Source organism: Chiloscyllium plagiosum, unplaced genomic scaffold (genome assembly GCF_037043375.1).
Source record: "Chiloscyllium plagiosum isolate Xiang-an unplaced genomic scaffold, Cpla_swu_hap1 HiC_scaffold_46, whole genome shotgun sequence".
In the NCBI taxonomy this organism is placed as follows: domain Eukaryota; kingdom Metazoa; phylum Chordata; class Chondrichthyes; order Orectolobiformes; family Hemiscylliidae; genus Chiloscyllium; species Chiloscyllium plagiosum.
In genome coordinates, this window is record NW_028270184.1 from 19,191,169 (window position 1) to 19,206,330 (window position 15,162).

A 15,162-nucleotide genomic window follows, 5' to 3' on the forward strand; every position below is an offset into this window, starting at 1 on the left:
CTACTTTCACTCATGCCACTTGCTTAGCTTCTTTTATCACATTTTGTTTCCAATAGTGCCTTTCTTTAACGAGCAGCACTGTGACTTCAGGCGTCCCAATTTACCAAGTGGAAATACCTGAAGCCTTTCATCTTCTTTCCACCCTCGTGGGGTTCGCTTTCAACCTATGGCAAACACTTAATAGTTCCTCTACATTTTTGTTGAATAGTTTGGGATCTCACCTTCTCCAAACTTCAATCCCTCATCGGATGAATTTCTTGCTGGAAGCTTGTCATGTGCACCAACGTGTCTTCATCTGCTAACTCTGCTGCTCTTCTCACTTTATTAACTTTCTGTTCATCAACGTGAATCTTTATCTTCTCTGGTGAGTTTTTAAACTCCTCCAGCAGAATACTCTCCCTTAGAGTCTCATAGGTCTTACTTATTTTAAGACTCATTTGTCAAAATGACCATGTTTACTTCTTTCGAACTCAACAGAAGTCTGACCTGGTGCCTTCTTTATGTTTCTGAACCGCTGTCTATATTCTTCTGGGACCAAATCGTAAGCATTTAAGATAGCCTGGTTGACCATGGACTCAGTGATATGGGTGGCATGGTTGCGCAACGGTTAGCCCTGCTGCCTCACAGTGTCAAGGACCCAGGTTCGATTCTTACCTCTGGCGGCTGTCTGTGTGGAGTTTGTACGTTCTCCCGTGTCTACGTGGATTTCCTCCCACAATCCAAAGACGTGCAGGGCAAGTGAATGGACCATGCTAAATTGTCCATAGCGTTAGGCGCATTAGTCAGAGAGAAATAGGTCTGGGTGGCTTATTCTTCGGAAGGTCGGTGTGGACTTGCTGGGCCAAAGGACCTGCTTCCACACTGTAGGGAATCTAGTCTAATCTAATCTACAAATCTCTTGACTGCTATCTGGCAGCGCTGCAAATACCTCACTACCTCTGACTGTCAGTTTAGTTTGAATTAGCATTATCCACAAGTCCTAGGTGCACTCCATCTGCCGAGACATTTTTTCAAATTAAATAAAGACGACTTCAATATCTTTCTCGTCAAGATGTGGCAGAGTTTTTGACATATTTTTATATATCACGATCTGCTCTTTTAATTCCCACTCTGTTGATTTGACTTTGCTTACGAAGTCGCAACTTCTCAAGTTCAAATTGTTTCTTTTTCCTCTCTCTCCTACTCTCTTTCTCTTTCTTCTTTCACTCTTTCTCTTTATCTCCCTCTCTCTTTCCTCTCTCTCTCTCTCTCTTTGTTCGACTTCCATTTTTTCTCAATTGTAATTTACATTTCTCTAACTCGACTACATTTGTCGGTTTCTCTGACACACCGAAGTGTTTTAATAATTCCCTTACTATTTCAGCTTTACTTTCGTCCTTTGTTAAATCCAAATTTAACACCTTTGCTAATTAAAATGATATGGTGTTTTGTTTTCTTTCTAAAGTTTCCTGGAAAATTTGGGAATGATCTTCAAACTCCAGAACCGCTTTAGCAATTTTAAGAGCGATTTCTCTCACTTTTAATTTAACCAACTGCAAGTAATCGAAATGAAATAAACTGTCTTAGCTACGTTTTATTTAAAGACCTAGGTTACTACCTTGCAAGTGTTTTAATCTACTGGGCATTCTTTTTTGTACCCGACCTTTGAACCCGCATTTTGAGTGCGAGCAGCAGCAGAGATAAGACGAACCCCGGAAGACGGCAGCTAAGGTAAGGCAGTTTTTTTTTAAATTACTTACCGGTAGCGGACTGCGGTGTTTTCCCTTTCACAGAAGGAGCGGGAGCAGCGGGGGAATTGACGAGGACCAGAGGGGCAGCCGGGAAGGAAAGCAGTGACCATATATATCCGCAAGGCGGCTAAACCCGAGACTCGACCACAGTAGAGTCTCCCACCCGCCCTCCTCCTCTAACCTAGTTAATAAGGTAACGTTCATTCTAAACTTCCTCTATTGAATATAAATCTGTTCTTAATTTTATAGCAACTTGAACTAAGCTTTCTACTTTAGTACTGAGTGGGTGTTCAGATAAGTTGGGTATGGATGCTAGGGCAGTTACTTGCTCATCCTGCAGAATGTGGCAGGGGAAGACATGGAACACGTCTCCGCTGGCTACATCTGTGGGAAGTGCACCCAACTCCAGCTCCTTGAAAACCGTGTTAGGGAATTGGAGCTGGAGCTGAATGAACTACGGATCATTCGGGAGGCTGAGGGGGTAATTGAGAGGAGTTACCGGGAGTTGATCACTCCTAAGGCTCAGGACAAGGATAAATGGGTGACAGTTAGGGGGAGGAAAGGAGACAGTCAGACAGTGCAGAGATCCCCTGTGGACATTCCCCTCAGGAATAAGCATACCGTTTTGGATACTGCTGAGGGGGATGACCTACTAGAGGAAAGCCATAGCAGTCAGTTCTCTGGCACTGAGCCTGACACTGTGGCTAAGAAGGGAAGGGGGCAGAATAGAAAAGGACACGTGCTAGGGGACTCGATAGTTAGGGGAATCGACGGGAGATTTTGTGGTCAGGATCGGGATTCCCGGAAGGTATGCTGCCTCCCTGGTGCTAGGGTCCGGGACGTCTCCAACTGGGTGTATGAGGGTCTAAAAGGGGAGGGAGAACAGACAGAAATATTGTTACATATTGGCACTAATGATATAGCCAGGAAAAGGATCGAAGATACAAAAAGTGATTTCAGGGAGTTAGGATGGAAGCTGCAAAGCAGGACGAACAGAGTAGTGTTCTCTAGTTTACTACCGGTGCCACGAGATAGCGAGGCGAGGAACAGGGAGAGGGCGCAGCTTAATACGTGGCTGTGCAGCTGATGTAGGAGGGAGGGCTTCAGATATGTAGATAATTGGGATGCCTTCTGTGGAAGGTGGGACCTGTACAAGAAGGACGGGTTTCATCTGAACTGGAAGGGGACCAATGTCCTGGGTGGAAGTTTTGCATGAGTAGTTCGAAAGGGTTTAAACTAATATGGCAGGGGGTTGGGAACCTGAGATGTATACCGGAGATGAGAGTTGATGCAGATGAGGCAGTAGCAAGAGGTAGACCAGCTAGTGGGAAGGACTTTCCTGCAAGGAACCAAGGTATCAGTTAAAGTGTGTTTGCTTTAACGCAAGGAGTATCAGGAATAAAAGTGACAAACTTAGAACACGGATCAGTACCTGGTGCTATGATTTTGTAGCCATAACAGAGACATGGGTTTCTCAGGGGCAGGAATTGTTGCTGGATGTTCCAGGGTTTAGAGCATTTATAAAGAATAGGGAGGGGGAAAGAGGAGGGGGTGTAACATTACTAATCAGAGAGAGTATCACAGCTACAGAAGCTTCCATTGTCGAGGAAGATCTGCCTACCGAGTCAGTATGGGTGGAAATTAGGAACAGCAAACATAGCTCAGCAGATTTTGGAAAAGTGTGGACTTAGTGGGGTTGTTGTAATGGGTGACTTTAACTTTCCCAATATTGATTGGAACCTCCTTCGAGCAGAAGATTTGAATGGAGCTGTTTTTGTAAGGTGTGTTCAGGAGGGTTTCCAAACTCAGTACGTTGACAGGCCGACGAGGGGAGAGGTCATTCTAGACTTGATGCTCTGCAATGAGCCGGGGCAGGTATCAGATCTTGTGGTGGGAGAGCATTTTGGTGATAGTGACCATAACTGCCTCACATTCTACATGGAGAAGGAGAGGATTATGCAAATGGGAGGATATTTAATTGGAGAAGAGGAAATTATGGTGCGATTAGACATGAGTTAGGAAGCATGGATTGATACCATTTTTCCATGGTAAAGGCACTATAGACATGTGGAGACTGTTTAAGGAACAATTGTTGGAAGTGATGAATAAATACGTCCCACTGAGATAGAGAAGAAGTGGTAAGATAAATGAACCTTGGATGTTGAGAGCGGTGGAGTTTCTCGTCAAAAGGAAAAATGTTAGCTTACATAAGGTGGAGGAAGCTAGGGTCAAGCTCAGCTCTGCAGGAGTACAGGCAGGCAAGGAAGGAATTTTAAAATGGTCTGAGGAGAGCCAGGATCGGGCACGAGAAAGGCTTGGCAGAGCGAATTAGGGAGAACACAAAGGCTTTTACACTTATGCGAGGAATAAGAGAATGGTCAAAGAAAGAGTAGGCCCGATCAGGGATAGCATAGGGAATTTATATGTGGAATCTGAGGAGGTAGGGGAATCCCTAAATGAGTTATTTGCTTCTGTCTTTACGAAAGAAACGAACGTTGTAGTGAATGAAACATTTGAAGAGCAGGTCTGCATGCTGAAATGGATAGAGATAGAGGAAGCTGATGTGCTGAAAATGTTGTCAAACATTAAGATTGACAAGTCGCCAGTCAGGCGCAGATTTGTCCTCGGCTGCTTTGGGAAACGAGAAATGCAATTGCTTCGCCACTTGCGAAGATCTTTGCATCCTCGCTCTCCACAGGAGTCGTACCTGAGGACTGGAGAGAGGCAAATGTAATTCCTCTCTTCAAGAAAGGAAATAGGGAAATCCCCGGCAATTACAGACCAGTAAGTCTCACGTCTGTCGTCTGCAAGGTGTTAGAAAGGATTCTGAGGGATAGGATTTATGACCATCTGGAAGAGCATGGCTTGATTAAATGCAGTCACCACGGCGTTGTGAGGGCCAGGTCATGCCTCACAAACCTTATCGAGTTCTTTGAGGATGTGACTAGAAAGGTTGATGAGGGTCGAGCTATGGATGTGGTGTATATGGACTTTAGCAAGGCACTTAATATGGTTCCCCATGGTAGGCTCATTCAGAAGGCCAGGAGGAATGGGATTCAGGGGAACATAGCTGTCTGGATACAGAATTGGCTGGCCAACAGAAGACAGCGAGTGGTAGTAGAAGGAAAATATTCTGCCTGGAAGTCTGTGGTGAGTGGTGTTCCTCAGGGCTCTGTCCTTGGACCTCTATTGTTTATAATTTTTATTAATGACTTGGATGAGGGGATTGAAGGATGGGTCAGCAAGTTTGCAGATGACATATTGGCTGGAGGTGTCGTTGACAGTATAGAGGGCTGTTGTAGGCTGCAGCGGGACATTGACAGGATGCAGAGATGGGCTGAGAGGTGGCAGATGGAGTTCAACCTGGATAAATGCGAGGTGATGCATTTTGGAAGATCGAATTTGAAAGCTGACTCCAGGATTAAGGGTAGGATTCTTGGTAGTGTGGAGGAGCAGAAGGATCTTGGTGTGCAGGTACATAGATCCCTTAAAATGGCCACCCAAGTGGACAGGGTTGTTAAGAAAGCATATGATGTTTTGCCTTTCATTAACAGAGGTATTGAGTTTAAGAGTCATGAGATCTTGTTGCAGCCCTATAAAACTTTGGTTAGACCGCACTTGGAATACTGCGTCCAGTTCTGGTCGCCCTATTATAAGAAAGATGTGGTTGCTTTGGAGCGGGTTCAGAGAAGATTTACCAGGATGCTGCCTAGACTGGAGGGCTTATCTTATAAGGAGAGGTTGACTGAGCTCGGACTTTTTTCATTGGAGAAAAGGAGGAGAAGAGGGGACCTTATGGAGGTATACAAGATAATGAGAGGCATAGATAGAGTCGATAGCCAGAGACTATTTCCCAGGGCAGAAATGACTAACACGAGGGGTCATAGTTTTAAGCTGGTTGGAGGAGAGTAGAGAGGGGATGTCAGAGGCGGGTACTTTACACAGAGAGTTATGAGAGCATGGAATGCGTTGCCAGCAGCAGTTGTGGAGGCAGGGTCATTGGGGATATTTATAAGACTCCTCGACATACATATGGTCACAGAAATTTGAGGGTGCATACATGAGGATCAGTGGTCAGCACAGCATCGTGGGCTGAAGGGCCTGTTCTGTGCTGTACTGTTCTATGTTCTATGTTCTAACTCTATTCAAATCTGGCCATATTTCAGAACGGATCTGTTTAAACCTGTCCAAAGCACGTATCTATGCGTGAAAACTGCCACCACACGGGGTAAATCCCTCTGCTAATTTAAAATAGACACACAGAAAAGCTCACCTCGCCTTGAAATCAGTAAAAGTATGAGTGTCAAAGATCTAGAAAGTCCCACTCTTTGAAGGAAATAATTAACAATCTATTATTTAAAGCCAATAAATAAAGAGAAGATTCTACTATTACTGTCAACACTGTCAGCCTCCTTTATCTGATTGATTTATCTGCCACCCACTCTGCAGAAGTGGGAGATCAATCACTCCCTCCATTTCCTGCTTCATTCTCTCAGCCTCTATCACATTGACAGCCAACTCAATGACAAAGATGTATACAGTGACACATTTCCAAAAATCACAGTGACTAACACACACACACAAGGGTCTCCCACCAGCACACTGCACATACTCCTCAGGGAACACAGCAATGATTTAACCGAATAATGTTTGTTTTCAGCCCCATTCACACCAAAGTCAGGTAAACGAATAGTGAAGTGATAAATTAAAACACAGCAAACCAAACCGAACCAAAACAAAACTGAAGGAAGAATCGTGGCCATTGACCGGGGCCTGTTTCTAGGAAGACATTTTAGAGTCTTGCAGTTTAAGTTGCTGATGTGGAAACCTCATGTTTGAGGCTAGAGCCCGACACTGATCAACAATGAAACCTTCTAACCAGAATATAGCTCCGCCCGCTGTCTTCCCTTTTAACTTTCATTCACTACCTGTGGATGGGAGTGACCAACACTTCATTCTGGCCATCATTCATGGCACACATGCTCACAACCCACATTAGCTACATGCATGCTCCAATGCTGCCTGCCAGATTGGTGAAGTTATACAGCAGTGAGCAAGAAATGGGTGGGGCTGTTGGACCGAGCTGAAGCTGCTGGTCCTCCAATGAGAAAGAATGAGGAGTGGGCAAGGGCCCTGATCAATGAAGAAATGGGGGTGGGAGGGGCTACAGCCCTACCCTCTATGACAGTGAGTGACGGGCACAGCTCGTGGCAGGCTCACTGGAGACAGAACATTTTTTAGATGGAGGATTTAAATACAGGCTACAAGTGAAAGGGAGATGTGGGCAAGGTCCCCACACACAGCGGCATCTTCAGCACAATGCACCATAATAAATAATCTCAGTTACAGAGGTTAAAAAATAAAATAAAAGTTGAAAAGGCCATCACTGCAGTTTTCTGAGTAAAAATGTTAAAAAGTTAAACATTTCAGTCCCTTCATAAGCCATGGACCTGCAGACACTCTAAGCTGGGCTTTCCTCAAGAGGGCTTGCTCTTCCCTGCCCTAAGCATGCTTGCCCAAACTGATCTAAGACCCACCCGTTTTCCACAATCTGTCCTCAGTGCTGACGGCTGCTGCTGACCTTCATCGGGCACACATACGTCACCACTATAATCATTCTTCACTGTGACATTACCCTCCAGGCCCACGCTGGGCCCATTTTGTGGTTTTGCTCCATTGCCTTGCCAGCCATCTGGCAGCAGAATCCAGCTACAGACATTGATGAAGCTGTGATGCTGCCGAAGAGACCAGCCAACTTTCTGCAGAGAAATGCAGATTCTAAAATTCCTCTGACCCAGGCAGACACAGGGAGAATGTACGAACTCCAAAAAGATAGTCACCCGAGGCTGGAATTGATTATGGTGACTGCGCCATAAGAATGCTCACCACAGACCATCATGCCATCCATTGTAACCCTCCTTTGGACCACTCCAAAACTAGCATATCTTCCTTAGGTCCGGCGCCTGAAACTCCTCACAATCCAACAAATGCGGCGAACGTGGTTACTGCAGATGCTGCATATTAGAGTCAAGATTGGACTAGTGCTGGAAAGGCACAGCAGGTCAGGCAGCACCCGAGGAGCAGAAAAATCGACGTTTCAGGCAAAAGTCCTTCATTAGGAATGAGCACCTGAAACTGCTCTAAATATTCCAAATGCGTTCTGTCCAGAGCAATTGAAACCCTCAGTAGTACATCTCTGCTCTTGTTTTCTAGCTCTGTTGACATGAATGCCTACATTGCATTTAAAATCCTGGCCACCATCTGAACCTGCACCTTAACCATAAGACAATCTTGAACGAGAGACCCCAAGTGTCTTTGGGGAATAGTCTATCCCTCTACTCTTCTGACCAAAATGTATGGCCACTTCTTTCCCGCACAGTATTTCACCTAACACTTTTTAAATCAATTTACCAGCTGGTCCAAGTCTTTCTGCGGCTCTCCCATTTTCTCAGTACGACCTTTCCCTGCACCTATAATTGTGAGGTCTGCAGACGTAGTAACAATGCCCTCAATTCCTTCGACCAGATCATTCAAGCATGGCATGAATAGTTGTGATCCCAACACTGACTGTGGCTGAACTCCAATAGTCACCGGCTGCCATCCATAAGAAGAACACTTTATTCCGACTCTCAGCCATCTGCCAGTCAGCCAATCTTCAATACAGGCCAGTACCCTGCCCGAAACACCATGAACTTTCGTTTAGCACCTTCCCGTACAGTACCTTATCGAATGTCTTCTGGAAATCCAAACCGATCACATCCACCATTTCTCCTTTGTCTAACTTGCACACTACCTCCTCAAAGAATTCTAACAGATTTGTAATGCATGAATTCCGCTTGATGAAGCTGCGCTGACTCTTCAAATACACCGTGATCACATCCTTACAATGACCTGCCAGACTGTGCTTAACACAAAGCCGATTTATTTGACTTTAATCTAGAATACTTAAACTTTGCTTTCAGTCCTGAGTGTAATTACCAAAAAATTCCAATCGCTTTTGATATGTGTACTTTCGTGTTCTCACAGCAGGGTCAATGAGTGGGCTAACGATTTTTCTCACATGGAGAAGGTGAATGTTGTCTCCCCTCTGCATACTGAGAGGTGAGACGATCGTTCGACCCCAGTCTCAAAATGAGCGTTACTGAAAGCTCTCCCATCATGTGAATATGTTGATGATACATCAGTTCCAGAGAACATCGATGTGACTTCCCACAGAGTAGGCATTTGAAAGATTTCTTCTCACGCTGATTGTAAAATACTCCTCATTTAAAAGGTGTCTCCTCAGTTTGAATGTGTTGATGGAAGTTCAGTTCCACAGAATTCCTAAAGTACTTCCCAGAGTCTGAGCATTTGAAGAGTGTTTCCACCGTGTGAACACATTGATGGGACTTCAGTTCCACAGAATTCCTAAATCACTATCAACAAGCTGAATAAATGAAAGGTCTCTACTCAGTGTGAACATGTTAAAAACATATGAGTCCCCAGGAACTTGTGTAGTACTTGACACATTCCGGGCATTTGAAAGAGCTCTCTGCAGTGTGAACTTGCTGGTGTCTCAGCAGCTGGTCGACGGAGCGAATTCCCTCCCTCAATCGGAGCAGCTAAATAGTCTCTTCTGCGTGTGAACCTGCTGGTGCGTCATGAGGTCAGATGATTGCCTACACCCAGTCACAGAGAGAGAGAGCACCTGAACGCTCTCTCCTCAGAGTGAATAAGATGGTGGGATATCAGGTCCCTTAACGTTTTGTAGCATTCCAAGCAGGCTGGGCATTTAAGAGTTGTCTCATTAGCGAGAGCAAGTTGAAAGGACAACGGGTCCCTGCAAATTTTATAACACGTTCCACAGTTGGGCATTTAAAAGGTGCCTTCTCCGTGTGAGCACTTTAATGGACATCGGTTCCCTAGATCTTTTATAGTATTTTCTGCAGTCCGGGCATTTAAAAGTGTCTCATTAGTATGAGCGTGTTGATGGAACGTCAAGTGCCAGAGGATTTAAAAAAGTTCCTATCGTCTCAGCATTGAAGTGGTCTCTCCTCAGTCTGAACAAACTGGTGTTGCAACAGGTTAGATGACTGAGTGAATGCCTTCCGAAATACGGAGCAGGTGAATGGACTGCCACGTGTGCCAATGCATCAATGAGCATCCAGCTCAAATGGGCAAATGAATTCTTCTCCATAATCCTTACATTTCCAGAGTTTGTCCCGAGTTGACAGCATTTATGATTTGTAATCTCTGATGATTGGTGAAACCTTGCCCACAAACACAACACGTGTATGATTTCTCTCTCACAGTGAACGGGGCTTTTTTTTCCCTTCCGTGTTCAAAGGTTGAATACAGTTCATTTAGAATAAAATGGGCGACTCCATCAAATCGTGGAGTTATGTTTGGTTTGTAAATATTCTTCTTTTGATATCCTGTTAAATTATTGTCAAAAGAAAACAAGAACATGAAAGAGCGTCTCATTATTATGATGTTGAAGGCACCTACTGTAGATTTAGGAGAAAGAGAATGCTGTTCTGAACTGATTGCTAGCATTTGTGTATACGATGAAATGGCCATTCCAGAGTGCACTGGGAAATTAAAAATGACTAACATTTGGCAGTGAAGTGGATGCCTGTGTTTTGATTGTTAGATTGTCGACAATTCGATTTTAACCAATCAGTTCAAATTGTGCCCAAAGACACGAAAAGCAAATCGAGTTTGAATTCATTGTTTTGCCAGAAGACACAGAACAAGGCAGAGACTGTGTGGTTTGCAATTAAGTAGATGAACTTCTAACAAATATCGTATTGGAACAGCATATTGTTATAGATTTGGAGTCAGAAAGTGAGCAGTTAAGAGAAAGAGAGGATAGGTTTGGGTTTTTTGGGGGAGTTAATTTTCAATTTTAGTTTAGAACATAAAATGATGTAATTTTCTTTAAATAGAAAATTTGGGAGTTTCATTTACGCATATTTGCATAGTTTACGAGCCGAGGCGAGATTTTCTAGGTAAAATATTTAATTAACAGAAAAGGTTGGCCTTCATATTGTAACATGAGACAAGACTCTGGTTTCTACGTGAATATGGACTGACGTTGAGGGATATTAGACCAGAACTGTGCCAGAACCCAATATGAACTCCACTACCTCGCGACTGATTCCATCACTCTCTCTCGCAGCTCAGTCTGAAACAAGCACATCATTACCATGGCAAAATATTTCACACCGAGATGAGTTTTCAACGATGTATTCCCATCGTCGCCAAGATTGCCCACTTCCAGATCAACAGCACTACCCCACTCCTCCTCGTCTCTGCTCATTTGCAGAAGAAACTCTCATTAATTTATTTTTTACTGCTGGACTTTACTATCCTTAAACACTTCCTAAATTTCTCTCACATTCCCCTCTCTGCTGTTATGTTACTTCCTCTGCCTGTATTAATTGAGCTTGTTTAGTGTTTTATTGTTCCTTCCATTGCTTGTATCTGAATAAGTCTTTTCCCACTGCACAGAAGCCCAAACGAGTGCTGCTGCCTTGGCAGCTTTATCTTCCCACATGAGCTCTCAAAGTACTGGATGGAACGAGTTACTGGTTTTTACCCCAGTGATGTGCTGCTAAGGCCATCCTACACCCTGTTCCCCGTGTCAGTGTTCACACCACGTCTTGTTAGCCTTCCACCCCATGCTTGCACATTTAAATTGTTAATCTTTCACTCGTGTATTCAAATCTTTTTATCGTGTGCTCTCTATCTATTTCCATAATGTCTTCCAGCTCTTCTAAGGGAAACTCATGCTGGTCAATCCATGCTTGACCAGCCAGTAACCCCCACAACCAAAGGACGATTTTTAAAAAAAGTCCTAAAAAGCAGAAGATGCGGAGGCTTGAACACACGTAGCAACATGTGCAAGAACAACATCTTCCCTGTCGTTATTAGACTCATAGATGGACTCTCTCATTTCAAATAATGTTGATCTTGCTTTGCACACCTCTGGTGCAGTTGTAACTTACATGACTTGCTGTAAGCACTCTATGATCTGTATGTCCTTGTTGATTAGATTAGATTCCCTACAGTAAGGAAACAGACCTTTCTGACCAACAAGTCCTCAATGTGTAACCCACTCAGATTCAGTCCCCCATTTTATATTTACCTTTGACGAACGCAGCTAACAGCATGGGCAATTTTTCCATGGCCAATTAACACGACCTGCATATCTTTAGGTTGTGGGATGAAACCAGGGCACCCAGGGAAAACCGACACGGACACAGTGAGAATGTGCAAACTCCACACAAACAGTTGCCCGATGCGGGAATCGAACCTGGATCCCTGGCGCTGTGAGGCCACAGTGCTAACCACTGAGTTTGCTGTGATCTGACTGTACTGCTCGTACAAAAAAAAACTTCCACTATACTTAGGTCCTTGAGAGGACAACAAAACAAATTAAATCAGATATCTGCATTACCTATAATTCCAAACTCTTGAGCATTCTGAATTTTAACTGCTCCATATTTGGTTCCCTCAACTTTCAGTTGCCAAGGCCATAAATTTTGAAATTTCTTCAGTAATCCACTCTCTCACGAGACGTCAGTTTTGAATTTGAAAATATTCCTTGAAAATTGCATATTTGATCTTAAAGAATTTTGTCACCTCCCTAGTATTTCTCTGTTTGACTGGGCTCAAAAGATGCTTTACAACACTCTCGGGGAACAGCTTGGAAGTGTACATTATGTGAAAGGCACGTCGATTTGGAAACATATCTCATCATTACTTGTTGAACTACTCCTGACTATATAGCATTGTGGGATCTACTAAGAGACAATAATTGACACCAGCAAATGCTCAGGAAATATTCAGCAGTAAAATCCTCATTCAGCGAGGCAATGGAAGTAACAATAAAATATCTAACACAGTTGCACTCATTATTGGAAACACAGGCAATTAGATAATGACAGGATATTGATCAGGGAGAGCAGAGATTAAACATTACAATGGATGGACATTAATTCACATCCAAAGTAAAGGGATCACACCAGTCCCAGAGCCATGTCAGGCTCTCACAGATAACTGAGGACAGCACTGGAAGTTGAATCATGTAGGTACTGGTTAGAAATACTGAAATAATTGCGTTATTTTCAACTTTAAAATAAAATGCAGTTCGAAAGATATCAGAAGCACTGGGCTGAAGGGACATTCTCTCAGTCGAGGGAGTTCCCAAGAATCACGGTGCTTTGACTGAGAAATTGCCTGTGTATGATAACATCACCCACATGATAATAGACAAATTGGGTGTGCGCAAATGTGTGGTCACCATGAAGAATGTGGCTGTCTATGGAGAGATTTAAAAGGTCATTTATCGCAATGGTTGAAGAAACGATGGATATCAGTGATTAGCACGACTGTCTCACAGCACCAGCGGCCCAAGTTTGATTCCAGCTTTGGGCGACTGTCTCTGTGGAGTTTCCATGTTCTCCTGTGTCTGCATGGGTTTATTCCGAGTGTTCAGGTTTCCTCTCACAGTCCAAACATTTGCAAGTTAAGTGGACTGGCAAATTCCCCATAGTGTTCAGAGACATGTGGGATAGGTCAGCTAGCCATGGGAAATGCAGGGTGACAGGGAGAGGGTAGGGGAATGAGGATGAATCTGGCTGGGATACAATTTGGAGGGTTAGTGTCGGAGAAATTTGCCCAATAGGTTAGAGATCTCAAAACACAGCTCGAGGTGAAATTGGCAAACAGTTTATTGCAAGTGATATCACTGGAGGAGAAAACAGACTAGCTGACACAGAACTGACAATCTGCACAGAGAATTTGATTTCTCCTCCCAGAGCTGAGGATGAGACCAGTTTTATAGTAATGCTACATAATGACACTGATTAAGAAATGGGAGAATACACTGTTTCTGAAAATGGAGTAATTTAGTTACATGTGTGCTAATTGGAAAACAGTTTATCAGATGAATGTTATGTTCCTTCACACAATGCAACATTCTGACAGTATCATGGTTCCATTCATCTTCCCAGGTAGGGGTTAACTGCTTTTCTGGAGTGGTGAGGTGCTTCCATTGGCCTGTGGTGCCTATCTATCTGTCCTAATCTTTGTGTGGCATTGCTGCTGCTGGGTTGTGGATATGCTCTGAGGGCCTTGAGCCTCTGTCATGTCCATGGGAGTTTGAAAGCGTATTCTATTGTCTGCGTATCGTCTGACCCAGTTCATGAGCTGGTACAATTTGGCCAAATTGCTTTTGTGGGTTAGCACATCTTTTCCAACAATTCCCCTTTTTTTTGCTTAGGGGAGGGACGAGAAGAGGTCAATGTAGCCAGAACCAGGAGGATTATCGAGTGGAGGGGGGTCTCCATATCGGACAGGTTGCTCTCAATGTCAGAGTCAGGCCCAGCAGAGGCTATCCCGGCGCAGGGCTATTCTCCCAGTGGATCTGTGCTAACTGAGTGGTGAGGGGGGCAGAGGGTAACATGATTGCACATCGGCATGAGCAGCAAATCGGATGGCCATGGTTAGCACTATAAGGCTGGCAATAATAGCAATAAGGGCTATCAGTCCCTGCAGTAGGGCTGTGCCCCATGACCCCAGCCAAGAGGCTGCCCAGTCCCGTAGGTCCCAACGGGCGTTCTGATCATGCAGGACAGAAGCTGCCTGTCGGATATGTTTGGCCAGGTCTTTGCTGCTTTCACTGGGGTCAGGAATGTAAGTGCGGCAGTTAGCACCAATAATGGCACATGTGCCTGTTTTCGCAGCGAACAGGTAGTCTAGGGCCATCATGTTCTGCAGAGCCATTGTTCGAATGGCAACATCCTCCACATTCAGCTGGGCGAGTGCGTCTGCTATGGAGTTTGCCATCTCCTCTCATGTGGCTGCGAGTTTGTTGGCTTCTGCCTGTAATTGTAGGGTTGCAGAGTGGGGTGACATCAACTAGAGAGCTGCTTTTTCAATGGCAGCAAGGGCTCGTCTGCTGCGGGTCATGAGTTTTGGGAAGGGAGGGGACTGGGAGTGATAAATGAATATTTCAGCGTACCTGTCATAACAGCTCTCAGTCCAGGATACCAGCAACCAGGGGTAGGCTTTGTGGCCATAGATAAAATAGGTGCCGTTGTAGGTCCGGAGATGACGGGTCTGGGTCTAGCCACCACTCTGCCATGTCAGAGATGCTTAAGGGGATGAGGCTAAGGGAATGCCCCCGTGAGAGTGGACAGGGACCCAAGTGCAGACCCAGCAGCGGGTCTGATTAAATCGCTGGGCATTTTAAAAAAGGTGTTGGCCCGTAAGTCACGGCGAGTTATGAAATGTGCTGACCCTTGTCCCTTTTTACCAGCACGCCACAGTGTATTAGTCAGTCAGGTCATGCCGAGGGTGCTGATGGTGATGGCTATCGTGAGCAGTTGTATCCATCCTCGGTGGTCAGAGTGGTGTCTTCCTCTGTGTGGTCCGTGGTCATTGG

The 15,162-nt window shown here is 44.6% G+C and overlaps 1 pseudogene; it reads left to right on the forward strand.

Moving 5' to 3' along the window:
• Positions 1-2,088: 2,088 nt before the first annotated feature.
• Positions 2,089-2,970, forward strand: LOC148136285 (uncharacterized; annotated as a pseudogene).
• The last annotated feature ends 12,192 nt before the right edge of the window (positions 2,971-15,162 follow it).